Source organism: Neolamprologus brichardi, chromosome 3 (assembly GCF_056152115.1).
Source record: "Neolamprologus brichardi isolate AB-2024 chromosome 3, ASM5615211v1, whole genome shotgun sequence".
Taxonomy (NCBI): Eukaryota; Metazoa; Chordata; class Actinopteri; order Cichliformes; family Cichlidae; genus Neolamprologus; species Neolamprologus brichardi.
The window spans coordinates 18,756,343-18,771,791 of record NC_142106.1 but is presented as its reverse complement, the minus strand read 5'-3'; positions in this window follow the sequence as shown (position 1 = coordinate 18,771,791).

The following is a 15,449-nucleotide window of genomic DNA, read 5'->3' as shown; positions in this document are numbered from 1 at the left end:
TTTTAGAGCTGTCCTTGATCCACCCGATGATTCAAATTGCTAAATTACCCCCTCAACATGTCTTGAAGTTCTCCAGAGGCCTGGTAACGAACTAATCATTTGATTCAGGTGTGGTGATATCTAAAGCCTGCAGGACACCGGCACTCAAGGCCTGGAGTTGCCTACCCCTGGTGTAGACACTCCTCCAGAAATCCAGTTGCTGGCCTATGAGTTCTGCAAGGGCTAACCATGCATCCTGAAATTATTAAACAAAAAAGAAAAAAGAAAAGGATCAATAAAGTAAGAATTAAAGGATTATTTGCAGTTATTTGGTTAATGTCAAGTTTTCTGTAATCCTGGAGCGGTGAGTTCCAACACTATGCCTGACATTTGCTCACAGAGGACCCAAAGAACAACGAAGCAGACCAGTCTGTGGGTGTGAATGCTTGCAATTAATTGTTAGGAGATGGACTAAGCCAAGATCAAGTATCATGTTTCAGTGAGACCTGGAAGGGCTTGATTGGGAGGAACGGTCTCCGGCCTCCCGGATCTGAACCTGGGCAATGTTTTGTTATTGCAAACCACAGTTTGGCCATAAAGAACACCATCTGGTGGTGGCAGAAGTAAAAAAACTCGGGTGTGGGAGGAGTTCAGAGAGGCCATTGAAAAAGACTTTTGGACTGCCTCGAAGATATTCTGGCAAACCGTCAGGCGACTCAGGAGGGGAAAGCGGTGCTCTACCTGCACTGTGTATAGTGCGGGTGGAGTGCTGCTGACTTCGACTGAGAAAATCATTAGGCGGTGGAAGGAATACTTTGAGGACCTTCTCAATCCCCCTGGCACGTCTTCCGTGCAGAGTCTGGGGACGAAGGGGATGACCCACCAATCTCTGTGAGGTCACAACTCCTTGGTGGCAGAGCCCCTGGGGTGGACGAGGTCCTCCCCGAGTTTCTAAAGCCTCTGAATGTTGTAGGGCTGTCTTGGTTGACCGTCTCGGCAATGTTGCGCGGGGATCAGGGCCAGTACCCCTGGACTGGCAGACCGGGGTGGTGGTCCCCATCCAGTCGCATAGATGGCCGCCCCTCCCTGAGCTTGGTTCTGGCGGAGGTGGCTTCCTGTTAAAAGGGAGTTTTTCCTTCCCACTGTCGCCAAAGTGCTTGCTCATAGGGAGTCATATTATTGTTTGGTTTTTCTCTGTATCTACTGTACAATATAAAGCACCTTGAGGCGACTGCTGTTGTGATTTGGCGCTATATAAATAACATTGAATTGAATCTTTAAGAAAGGGGACCGGGGTGTGTTTTCCAACTACAGGGGAATCACACTCCTCAGCCTCCCTGTTAAAGTCTATGCCAGGGTGCTGGAGAGGAGAGTTCCTCCGTTAGTCAAACCTCAGATACAGGAGGAACAATGCGGTTTTCGTCCTGACCGTGGAACACTGGACCAGCTCTTTACCCTCTCAAGGATACTCGAGGAGATATGGGAGTTTGCCCAACCAGTCTACATGTGTTTTGTGGACTTGGAGAAGGCATTCGACTGTGTCCCTCGAGGGGTCCTGTCGGGGGTGCTCCGTGAGTATGGGGTGTCTTGCCCATTGCCACGTTCAGTCCTTATACGACCGTTGCAAGAGCTTGGTCCATATAGCCGACAATAAGTCGGACTCGTTCCTTGTGGGTGATGGTCTCTGCCAGGGTTGCCCTTTGTCACCGATTCTGTTCATAATTTTTATAGAGAGAATTTGTGGCGGAAGGCTTTCACTTCGGTGGTCTCAGGATCTCATCTCTGCTTTTCGCAGATGATGTGGTCCTGTTGGCTTTGTCAGGTGATGGCCTCCAGCTCGCCTTGGAACAGTTTGCAGCCGAGTGTGAAGCGGTGGGAATGAGAATCAGGACCTCCAAATCTGAGGCCATAGTCCTCAGCCTCAGTCAAAAGGGTGGAGTGCCCACTCCAGGTCAGGGACGAGTTTAAGTATCTTGGGGTCTTGTTCACGAGTGAGGGGAGAAGGGAGTGGGAGATCGACAGACGGATTGGTGCAGCGGCTGCAGTGATGCAGAGTTCTCAATTTATGAGCTGTGGGTAGTGACCAAAATGAGCTAAGAGGTGGAAAAGTGGCGGAGCAAGCCTATGTGGAGACCTACAAATTGGGTCATACCACTACTCTGGATCATGGGGGGAATGGAATTTGTTATGTTAGTTTTAGTTGGGTTTTGTGTGTTGTACACCTCTCTGTGTTTTTGTTGGCTGTTCAGCCACTGTTTAAGTTTCCACTTGGGTAGTTTGTTTGAGTTTGTTGTATTGTTTGTTGCCAGCTTTTGAGAAGAGTTCTGTTACTTTGACCTCTTTTATGGGCCCAAGATTTTGAAGATGTTCCATCACTGCTCAGTCCATCTCAATGCTCAACAGTTAGCAAGCACAATCTCATTTTTAATCTTTATTAAAGTGTATGTACATATATGTAAGTTAAAAAAAATGTTTATAAGTTAGTATGAATGCACAGCTTGTGTACCTGGGACCGATCATTTAGACCAGCGGTCCCCAACCTTTTTTGCGCCACGGACCGGTTTATGCCCAACAATACTTTCACGGACCGGCCTTTAAGGTGTCGCGGATAAATACAACAAAATAAAACTAGTACCGGTACCAAAAAAAGAAGATTTATTCATAACACACGTGAAAAGACCCAGGAAAACCGAGTTAACGATAAAAACGATAACAAAATAACGCTAAAAACTGATAAAAACCCTGAAAACCATACATTTCACACCTGAGCCTCAACTCTCGCGGCCTGGTACCAAACGACTCACGGACCGGTACCGGTCCGAGGCCCGGGGGTTGGGGACCGCTGATTTAGACAACTAAATTGGTGACTTTTGTCTGTGAAGTAATGACATCCTCCTCTGCTCAGTGTCAGAGTAGCTGGCACTGGCTTCATCTGAGTGAAGAGCAGATTACCTGAGCAGGACCAAGAACCATCCATCCATCCATCTTCATCCGCTTTATCCGAGGCCGGGTCGCGGGGGCAGCAGCCTAAGCAAAGAGGCCCAGACCTCCCTCTCCCCAGCCACCTCCTCCAGCTTATCCGGGGGAACACCAAGGCGTTCCCAGGCCAGCCGAGAGATATAATCTCTCCAGCGTGTCCTGGGTCCGCCCCGGGGCCTCCTCCCGGTGGGACATGCCTGGAACACCTCACCCAGGAGGCGCCCAGTGGGCATCCTTGTCAGATGCCCAAACCACCTCAGCTGGCTCCTTTCGATGTGGAGCAGCAGCGGCTCTACTCTGAGCCCCTCCCGGATGGCCGAACTTCTCACCCTATCTCTAAGGGAGAGGCCAGCCACCCTTCGGAGGAAGCTCATTTCCGCCGCTTGTATCCGCGATCTCATTCTTTCGGTCACTACCCACAGCTCGTGGCCATAGGTGAGGGTAGGGACGTAGATCGACCGGTAAATTGACTCAGCTCCCTCTTCACCACGACGGACCGGTGCAGCGTCTGCATTACTGCAGCTGCAGCCCCAATCCGTCTGTCGATCTCCGGCTCCCTTCTCCCATCACTCGCGAACAAGACCCCGAGATACTTGAACTCCTCCACTTGGGGCAGGAACTCATCCCCGACCCGGAGTGGGCACTCCACCCTTTTCCGGCTGAGAACCATGGCCTCAGATTTGGAGGTGCTAATCCTCATTCCCGCTGCTTCACACTCGGCTGCGAACCGCTCCAGTGCGAGCTGGAGGCCCTCACCCGATGAAGCCAACAGAACCACATCATCCGCAAAAATCAGAGATGAGATTCTGAGGCCACCAAAGCGAAAGCCCTCCGCCACTTGGCTGCGCCTAGAAATCCTGTCCATAAAAATTATGAACAGAACCGGTGACAAGGACCAAGAACCAAAAGGTTTAATACAAATGACATGTAGAAGGCATTAAATTAGGGTTTTTATTTTACTTTGACTATACTTAAACTTTGGAGTGGCAGACCTTAAAGCTACCGAGGTCTCAGAGTGAGAATCAAAGATGGTGGATAAATGTTGGTAGTGGCAGTATAAATGCTCACATATGTTGCTGTTGCTATCAGGTTTTCATTAGTAGCAAGTGAGCTAAGTGCAGGGATGCCTGTCTAGTGAACGAGGGAATAAAGGGGGTCAAAGTATTGCTGCAATCTATCTTTAAAAAATTTAAATTGGACAAATTATCATTTCCTTTGACTTTTAAACTAAAAAAAATGTTATCAACATTTAGGTAAAATAATTGAATTAAATTAAATAATTTAGATAGACTATGTTCCTTTTTCTTTTATCTTTTTCCTACAAATGCAGCACCCAATCTCATACTCTCTTTGTTCTTTATACAGTGATCTCTAAATAGTTTTTCAAACAGTGCAAACCTCAGCCTGATCAACTCATAACTTTAAAAGACGATATCAAGCATTTTTAAGTATAACTTTCTTCATAACAAGCTAGCTGGTGTTACTTGTTAAAAGACCTTTAATGAGCAGGTAATATTTTAGAAATACCAATAAATTGCATAATCAATAAATAACTCTATGATTTTCAAACTCTTAGAATTCTCTTTTTACTTACCATGTTTTATTTCATAGTAGTGGAGAAGTCTAGTGATATCTGATCAGGTCACAGTCTAGTTGAAAATGGCAGTTTGTGAAGAATGATGTGGTTTCTTCTGAGGCTCATCCCAAACAATTCGGTAAAATTTTTGATCAAAGCTGCCCAACCCTATGACTTAACAGAATTAGTAAAGATGTGGAGTTAATTGAAGAACCTGGCACATGACCAACCCAACTCCTGAGCAGTGCTGGTCAAGTTACTTGAAAAAAGTAATCAATAACTAATTACTGATTCCTTCCCCCAACAGTAAGCCAATTACTTTACTTATTACTTAATTTTAAAAGTAATTAGTTACTTAGTTACTTTTTAAAAACAAGATTTACAATCTGAATAGGTGATAAAGCGATAGATTTTTCAGCACAATTCTACTTTCTGCCTAAACCATTATATAAAATGTAATCAAATGGAAAAAAAGTCTTTTATTAGTTTTAATCTTTTAACTTTATGCATCAAGCAAAAATTTAATTATATGCAACATTCTCTGACTGGAAGAAATTTGTTAAACATTTAAACCTTATTTCTGCACATTCCCGCAGATAAAATAAAAAAGATTTTTGCATTTACACTGAGTCTTTCAAATAGATGCAAGTAAAACACAGCAGAAAATAAATAAAATCAAAGACTAACGGTCCTGTTGCTCTATTTTCACATGTATAACAGGAGTGGGGTAGGCGGAGGTTTGCCCTGGTGCAGGTGTATCGCAGTGGTCGGTGGAAGAATCCGGGAGTTTGTCTGTGAATTTCCCATTATGTAGTAGCGTACTTGGTGCTTGCTCGGAAGTTACGGGGTTTTTCACTGTAAAAAGAAGTTTTCTTTCCACGCAGTGAACAGCAGACACTAATGTTTTTGTCACTTTTTCAGAATTAAACTCAAAGTACTTCCACGCTTTAAATGCTGCATGGTCATACTCTCTCCCGCACTTAAAATATAATCCATTGTTGATCTGCACACAACTGTTGCCATGAACATCGCACTCGCTTATGTCATTGTTATGAGACACTCACAAAAAAAAATCACGGTTTTAGTAACGCAGTAACGCAGCGTGCTTACGGGAAAGTAATGTAATCTAATTACGATTTTTGCAATAGTAATCCCTTACTTTACTTGTTACTTGAAAAAAGTAATCGGATTACAGTAATGCATTACTCCCCATCTCTGCTCTGGAGTTATGACTTTTGAACGAATATTTGGTCACAATAACCCAACTTATGAACATTCAGCTTTTACCCAGAAGTTGAGTTGTGAAATGACCTTTTAATAAGCAAGCTGTTTTGTTTATTTTCCTTCCTTTCCTTTTCTTTCTTCAATAATCAGATATATAATAAATACTTTGAAAAAGTGGTGTATAGGGCTGCCACGATTAGTCAACTAGTGACGATTACGTCGACTATAAAAATTGTCGACGACTAGTTTAATAGTCGACGCGTCGTTTGAAGTTTTCTAAGATCCCAAAAGACGCAGCAATAAGCAGTAGGATTTAAGAGTGTAATAACGGACTGAAACAGAAGATGCATGTACAAGGATGCCAGCTGTCGTTAAACCCCGAAGAAGAAGAAGAAGCTGTGTCCCAGAATTCATAGCGCGGCCCAGCTCAGTTTCCAACAATGGTGGCAGCTAATTAGTTTTAATATTACTGTTATTATTCTTTGTGGGTCACAAAATAAATGTTTAACATATTTTCAGGTGAGAATGTAGCTGTGTAAACCTCAAATATCTGCTCAATTTATCAAGACACCACATTTTCAAAAGCGCTCCGACTGAGACGTCTGTTACCCACCAGCTCAATAGCTAGCCGGGGTTCAAGGCTGAATCTGCAAATCGTTTTCAAACCCACCGCCATCTTTCGCTACTTAGGTTAAACATGATAAATAAGTCACTTAGATAACTTAAAAATGATATTGTTATTGTTAGTATTTTATTTGTTCCTGAGTAAATCAATTTGGTTGACATTAAAGTTATAGTTTTTACACAGCTGAATAAAATAAATCAAAAAAAATGATATGTCAACATGTGGCACTTGTTGTTTAGGGAGAAGGGGAAGTTTTTAGGAGTGACACCGGCAACGGAAAGCGGGCGGGCAAGAGAAAGACAGAGAGCGAGTTTTCATATGTGAGACATTAGTGACGTTTAGCGTGTTTGGAAGCTATAGTTACTGTGTTGTGTAGTTATTGTTTTGTATTGTGTTTCAGTTATACTGCTGAATTTCACATTTGCTCCAAAAAAGCCATAAAGGCAGATTCCAGTGTAAACGCTGTCTCCACATGTAAAACAGGACTGATGCACCTCCTGCTGTCAGACCTGCAGGGTTTAGGCCTGTGGTGTTCTCCTCTGTCTTATACTGAACACAAACTACATTTTTTGGACTGGCACAAATCATTTGTGTGCCTTCTTATTTGATGAAGCACACCTGATTGTTCTGTAAATAGATTTAAATGGTTATATAAAAAAAAAACACCTGAGGCCTTGGCTGCATTTTTAGGTAAATAGTACCATATAACTTTGTTGTTTGCAAAACTTGTGCATAATTTTTTAGAAATGTACAATTTCTATTTGCATTTCAAGTTATGAAAATGATTCGTTTAACATATTTGTGGGTTTTACAGTTAAAAATATGGCATTTTTCTACATGGATTTTGAATTTTTGGTTTGAATTTAGATTAATTGTGGTAATATAGTACACTCAGAAAAATTATGGTTCTTAAATGGTTCTTCAGATGTCTTCATGGTTCTTTAAAGAGCCATCATACGTCAAAGAACCTTTTTATTTTGTGGATGGTTCTTCAGCTATTACAAATGGTTCTTTAAAGAACAAAAGGTTCTTCATCCTTAGCAATCTAAGTTTGATGGAGGGCGGGTTACCTGGCAATTACCCTTTAAGAGAAGATGGTAGGAAACTGAATATTCAAATAAAAGTTAGAAATATTTGCTTAAAAATATACTGGTGGCGGGGGGGGGGCTAAACACCCTAACCCATCCCCCCCCCCCACACACATACACACACACACCCCTAACCCCGCAAACCCATTATGAACAAACAGTAGACACAATACACACATTCAAATACTGTACTTTAGTTTTAAATTTTAATAAAGCATTACTATTTTCTACTCCAAGGCATTACTTTTGAGATTATTATATAATTTTGAAAATATAGCATAATGATAATACTAGTTATTGTAAACTTTACAAACCACCCAGCAGTATGTAAAGTCAAATTATAAAATACAAGTAAATAACAATTGCAGAATAGAATCTCAGTGTAATGAACTGTTACGCCCCTAGTGAGGCTAGTGAGGGGTGCGACCACTTCCGCAAAATTTTGACAGAAACCCCGGTAGTAGCCCACCATGCAGAGAAAACGGCGGAGCTCACGCCTAGTCTGAGGGGCAGGAAAGTCCAGTATGGCCTGGATTTTGGCCAAGATAGGGCGCACTTGTCCCTGACCCACCTGTTTTCCTAAGTACGTCACCATGGCTTTACCAAAATCATACTTGGTGAGGTTGAGGGTGAGGGATGCCTTTTCCAGGCGATGGAACACATCAGTGAGTGTCTCCATATGCTCTGACCAGGTGTCTGAATAGACGACAATATCATCTAAATACACTTCACACTTGCAGACGCCTCCCAGTACAATATTCATGAGCCGCTGGAATGTGGCGGGAGCGTTGCGCAACCCGAAAGGCATGACAGTGTACTGAAGAAAATGGTCAGGAGTAACAAAGGCAGAGATTTCGGCCGCACGTGATGTTAGAGGAACTTGCCAATAGCCCTTTAACAAGTCCAGCTTAGTAACAAACTTCGCAGAACCGACCCTACCGACACAATCTTCCATTCTGGGAAGAGGATTGGAGTCAGGTTTGGTCACGCTGTTCACCTTCCGAAAATCTGTACAAAACCGTGGGGTCTTATCCGCTTTAGGCACTAGGAGACACGGGGAACTCCACGCACTAGAGCTAGGAACAGCAAGACAATTTTCCAACAGATAAGAGACTTCTGTCTGGAAAAGAGCACGTTTAGTGGGATTCACCCGGTAGGCATGCTGTTTGATTGGAGGATGGTCCCCCACATCGATATCATGCTCCAGCATGGTGGTACAGGATGGAGTGTCCGAGAAAAGATTAGGATGATTCTCAATCAACCGACACACGTCGTTTTAAACATCATCATCTACCTCAGTTAAATGTGACCTTAAATCACATAGGATTTCAGAATTCCTAAATCGTGCACAGCCCACAGCACAACCGAAAACCAAATCATCACCTACTGGGTCATACCGGGTTTCGGAACCTGGCACCCCCACAGTCGCAACTGTTGACACACCACCAGCAAAGTAGGGCTTCATCATATTAATATGACACACACGACACTTTTTCCTTCGCTCTGGGGTGTCGATGACATAATCCGTGTCACTCAATTTCGCCTGCACTGTATACGGACCACTGAACTTTGCCTGGAGAGAAGATCCAGGGACCAGTAGAAGTGTTAAAACTTTATCACCAACCTCAAATTTCCTTTGCACAGCTTTCTCATCAAACTTCCTCTTCATCTTACCCTGCACTGCAACGAGAGCATCGCGTGCGATTGCACATGCTTTATGCAAGCGCTCTCTAAATGAACTCACATAATCCAACACATTTTCCTTAGGAGCATCTGTGTCGGACAAGAAGTTATCCTTGAGCAGTCGCAACGGGCCACACACTGTGTGACCGAACACCAGCTCAGCAGGGCTAAATCCTAGCGACTCCTGCACGCTTTCCCTCACTGCTAAAAGGAGCAGCGGCAACCCCTCATCCCACTCCTTTTCAGACTCAAGGCAAAATTTCCGCATCATAGATTTCAATGTCTGATGAAACCACTCGAGTGCACCTTGCGACTCCGGATGATAGGCACTAGATTTCTGATGTTTAATGCCAAGTGATTGCAAAACTTGAGCAAAAATCTTAGACATGAAATTAGAGCCTTGGTCGGTTTGGACAGCCTTTGGTAACCTGAAAGTAGAAAAGAAGTAGAAAAAAGTAGAACAGAAGTTCACCAACGACTTAACAACTGGTTTAACCTTAAGGGTGTGCAATGGAATTGCCTCGGGAAAACGTGTAGCAACGCACATCAAAGTCAAGAGGTACTGGTGGCCCGATTTTGTTTTAGGAAGTGGACCAACGCAGTCGATGAGTATGTGTTCAAAAGGTGCCCCTAAAACTGGAATAGGGTGTAATGGAGCGGGTGGAATGACTTGGTAAGGCTTACCGCTAATCTGACAGGTGTGACAAGAATGACAATACTTAGCAACGTCATTCTTCAATCCTGGCCAAAAGAAATGACGCAGAATGCGGTGGTAGGTTTTTCTAATACCTAAATGTCCAGAAAAGCTGTCATGGGCAAGACTAAGAACTTTGTGTCGGTACTGTTGAGGCACCAGAACCTGCTTAAACACATTCCAGCCCAGATTACCAGCTGTAGGCGGATACCAGGTACGCATCAACACATCATCCTCAACACTATAAACACGAGGATACTGGTCACTAGAGTTGGCAGCTGAAAAAAAACCCACAAGAGTTGGGTCACTGTGTTGTGCCAAAACAAAATCCTTTTTGTTAACTCCCAAAGGCAGTTGAGATGTCACTGATGGGCTAATAGACAGCATAGCCTCAGAGTCGCCCATCAGCGGGTCACAGGTTTTATATTCAGGCTCCGGCTCACCTCCAGCGCAGAGAAAAGAATCAGACAAATACCATACTTGCGCTTGTGCGCGCGAGTTACAGCGCAGGCAGGAAAAACAGAGAGGGAGCGCTCAGCAGCAGGGTCAGATAACAAAGTATCAGGCACAGGATTCTCAACCACTCTCGGGGTAGAAAACACTTTCCCGTTCGCTAAATCATTCCCCAGAATCATCGCAACTCCGGGCACTGGCAACTGATCGCGCACTCCAACTGGTACCGAACCCGAAACGAGCGGCGATTGAAGAAACACATTGTGTAGTGGTACTCGCAGCACATCCATTTTTACTCCCCAGACAAGAGCATCCGAACCACAAAAAGAGTCATCAGAAAAAGGTAGAATACCCCTCAAAATGAGTGTCTGCGCGGCTCCAGTGTCACGCAAAATCGTGATCGGCACCCGATCCTCCTCTTTTCCGTTCAAAGAAACAAATCCTTCCGACACAAAGGGACTGTTATTGCTGTCATCAAAGCTTTCACTTCCCACTTCATTGCTAGGTGAAGTGGAAGCAGACATAGAACGAACGAAACCCAGACTTTTCGGCTTCCTTACCGTGTGGGCCTGCTCCCTGCGCTGTAGTGATGGGCAAACAGCGACGAGGTGCCCGATTTCATGACAATAAAAACATTTGCGATCTGACACAGGAATAGCAGCAGAACGTGTCTGGCGCTTAGGGGAAACCCTATAACTTTTGGCAGGATGAGTTGCGGAGGTGTACTCACGGCGCTCCGTCAAAAGTGCGGCACGATGATTTAACACAAATTCATCGGCAAGGACAGCGGCTTTACACAATAACCCACCTTCTGTTTGTTAAGGTACACCACAATATTTTCAGGGAGACATGTCTTAAACTCCTCCAGCAGGATCAACTCTTTCAGCTGAGTAAAGTTCTCTGCTTTACTGGCAGCCAACCACTTGTCAAATAAGACAGCTTTCTCACGTGCAAACTCCACAAACGTTTGACTGTCGGACTTGCTACAGGCACGAAACTTCTGCCGATCCGCCTCCGGGACTAATTCATAAGCCCGCAAAATAGTGGATTTGACAATCTCATAATCCAGACTGTCAGCAATGGAAAGACTCGCACAAACCTCCTGCGCTCTTCCTACTAATTTACATTGCAACAACAAACTCCAGACATCCTTTGGCCATTTTAAAGTGGTTGCGATGCACTCAAAAGCAGTGAAATAGGAATCAACCTCTCCCTCCCTAAAAGGAGGTACCAAAACAATCTGCTTGCTAGCGTTAAACTGGTCTACGATGGAAGTGTCGGGGAGTGTACTCACACGGACGAGAACAGCGTCTTTCGCTCGAGAAGGATCCAGCTCCATAGCTCGTATGCGGAGATGCATGAGCTCGACTTCCTTAGCCTTAGCCTCCAGCTCCACCTCCTTCAAGCGAAGGGCAAGCTTGAGATCTTCCGTCACCAAACCCACCGCAACCTGGCCAGTCGGGTCAAATTTAGGAGATTGAACGGCGACAGGAGCTTCGGCCCCCGACGTCATCCGCCCCTTGGAAGGTGTCGGGACGGCCCCAGCAGCTTCCGCCCCCACTGCCGTCTCCAAATTCCCAGACCCACAAACACTCCCCTGTCCACCAGTTTCTCTATCAAACAGTGTTTAATTTCTGCCTTCTTAGAATGCAACGGAACATCCACATTGAATAAATTAGCCACTACTAACAAATCTGCTTTTGTGCACCGCTCCAACTTTTCAATGTAGGGCTGTTGCGCAAAATCATCCATGTCAAACGACATCACGAGCAAAGCAAAAAAGAAAAACACAACTCTGCAGACAACTAACCGCATCCGCGCACTCCAGAGCCGCAAAACTCGCACCTACCGCATAGATGAATGAAACTCCCCGCCTTCCCACACCCTCCACGACGTTTCCCCCCCACCACAAACGCAAAAAGGAAACAAACCAATCACACGAACAAAAAGGGACGAGCCCCCATATATGTTACGCCCCTAGTCTAGGCGTGTAGAGACGCACATAAGGTTGGAGGAGAGAGAGACAAATACCCGCCCTGGTTCCCAAGCTAAACATCCAAAACCAGTTGTGAGTAAAAAAGGTGATTTTATTGAAGGTAATGAAGCATAGCTCCAGGGTGAACCCAGACCAAAATAATAAACAAAACCAACTAAGTCCCACCAGAGAAAACTAACTAAACCCTACGAAAGAAAACAGAACAAACAAATGACAATACTAACCCTCGCTCCCTAACCCGGAAAACAGGAGAAAACTGTTCCCAAAGAAAAAGGCGGCTCACCCCTTCCGCTTCAGCCTAAGGGTGCCTAAGCACTAAGTTAACACAGCAGGAGCGGCTCTCACAGATCACGCTCACACAAATACACAGCAAAAGTATAGGTTGGAAACCAGGGTCAGGACCGCGTCGGCTGTCAAGCTACTCGCTCGCTCCACTCTCTCTCTCTCCGGCGGGAGCTGTCAGAGCAGCTTTTTGAACGCGGCCACGTGTTCCACGGTCCAATCAGCTGCTCACTACTCTTCATTAGGGGAGGGACCTGCAAAGAGTCTTAAGCACAGTAAAGAGACACAGAACAAAACAGCCCACACAGTGTTCTTATGGCCACAGCCGTAACATGAACACAGACTTCGTTTTGTCAAAGCGCACTGCTTAGGTAAATGATCTGAGTGCGCGAGCGGCGGGCCTTGACCTTTCAGGGAAAAAAAACTCTTTCTCACGGATGGTGACAGCGAAACGGATAATAGTCTTCAGTACCTGCTGGACTTTGAAGCTCTGGATTCTGGGACTGTTGGAAAAGGTAAAAATTTTCATTAAAACCTTATTACTGTTTTGTTTTTGTTACTCGTCATTGTAGCTTGCTGTTAATGTTGTGCTAACAGTAGCGATTAGCTAGATACGTTAGCCGTTGACATCAGCGCAATTTAGTATCCGGTATACAGAAACTGTTTTCCTAACAAAACCACTGTTATAATTAAGTGAAGTCACTAAAATGGTGCCTGAAGCCTGTTGTGACGTGAGCTCTGTGTCTGCTCTAGAAACTCTGAAATTCTGTAGATCTGAACCGTACATTAAATACTCACATGAACCTGTACTTTGAATTCTGTATGAGCTGTATAAAATAAAGCTATGCATAAGTGTTTTGAATGAATAATTAGATTAGATAACTCTTTATTGTCTAATCTAATTATATAGAAATGGGAATAGAAATGAATAGAAATGTGTCATGAGAAGGTGTGTCTTTGACTGTTCCTGTATAACCTATTTTTGGACTAGTTGACAAGTCATGTTCTGGTCATTTGATGTTTCCAAGATAGATGTTCTTTTGTAATATAGTTAAATTTTCTTTGTATATTTCATTTATCCACCATCATACATCATACATACAAGCTAAGAAGAGGTCGTTATACTAACAAGAGGTATCAACGCTGGGACAAAGTTCAGCACATGGTTAAAGTTTGTAATCCAGCCAGGGTGTAAATATCACTCCGCAGCCAGAGCTGAAGCAGGTAGCATCAACACATAAATCTACTCTACCCGGCTTAAATCACAAGAGCACCTCTGACCAAAAAGCTGTAGATTTGTCTTGTTTGCACAAATTAATCCAGATTCACATTAATTGTGTTCACAGCTCCAACAAAATGAGGAAGAGGAGGGAGAAACACAATTAGGTTGAATTACAATTGGATGGAAGGCGAGGACAAGGAGAAGGAAGCTTAGGATGAGGAGGAAGAGAAGCAGCAGGAGCATCTTTAGGGATCTCTATGATGTCATTGAGGTTTGTTTCATTAATATGGTCCTCTCACAAAGAAAGATGACTTGTTTTAGTTCACCTACTTCCTGTATTAAATAGTGATGTGCAAAATGTTGTGAAAAACCATGGAGCAGGCACGTAAAGTGCATCTGCAGGTAAATGAACATCAAATCTCTAAGAAATCTGTATATTTATCACCCTTATGATAAAACCCATGTCAGCCATTGGTTTATGGACTTTGTATTTTGAAGCCTCAACATTTGCTTTATTGCTGTTGCTATGTTGGGACCATATTAGGATGAGGGATCAGAATCTGGAGTCATGCACACTATTGTTTCATTTAGCGTGTATCCATAAGATTCGTACAGCAGATCCAAGTTGTGCCTTGAAAACAGGAAAGTCATCTGCATAGAGGAGAACTTTAATAGCAGGCTTGTACAAAGTGAGGCTTTGTGCTCACATTTGCTGCAAACACTCATTTTACCCTGTTTTGATGCAGAATTCACTTGAAATCAGGAAAGAACCGGACTTATTTTTTATCATGTGTTCTTGTGAATTGATTGTGTATCGCATATGTTTGATTTGACTTTCTGCAAGACAACAGTCGTCCGCTGGCCAAAAAAGTTTTCCAAATACCTCCACGTGATCTAGCCTGGATTTAGAAAAGAATAGCAAAAAAAATCTGCACGTCCTGCTTCAGATGCAATTTGTGTTTCTGTGTTCAGAGGCGGCGGCGAGAGGGGAGACCTCGGCTCATCCAGCTGGAGAGCCTGACCAGGAGGAGTCGAACATTAACTCAGCACTTCCAGGGCACCCTGCAGACTCGGCTGTTGGCATCGGCGAGGGATGACGTGAACGCCAAACTGGAGTCCATCACAGGTCAACTGCAGGTATGCGAGTCAGACCTTCTGAGGAGGATTTCACTTTTCTCTCTTCTTTATAATTGACTCTTTTCTCTCTCTTTCAGCTCCTTGTCTCAATCCCTCCCACTCTCAGTAAAGAGTGGGAGGGATTTGAAGCACAAAGGAAGGAACTTGTCGTTTGGTTGGCTGATATGGATGTCCACCTGAGTGAGGTTGACCAGCTGACAGGAAACACCAGTGAAGAACTGAAACAACTGCAGGTGTGGGCTTGTTTTGATATGACGTCAGAGACATTATCCTAAACTGGACTAACAATCCTAAACTTATCCTAAACTGGTTTCATGTTGTACCATGAGTACAACATGAAACGTAGATTACATAGCGTAAAGCTGAAGTTCATTGATCATTTTAATCATAAACTTGTTGTTGAAATATTTTTACTGAACATGCAAACATCTGCTGATGAAAATGTGTTGATTTATTGGTCTGTTATGAAGCTATTGCTATTTCTAATGTGTTTTATCACTTTCTGATGTTT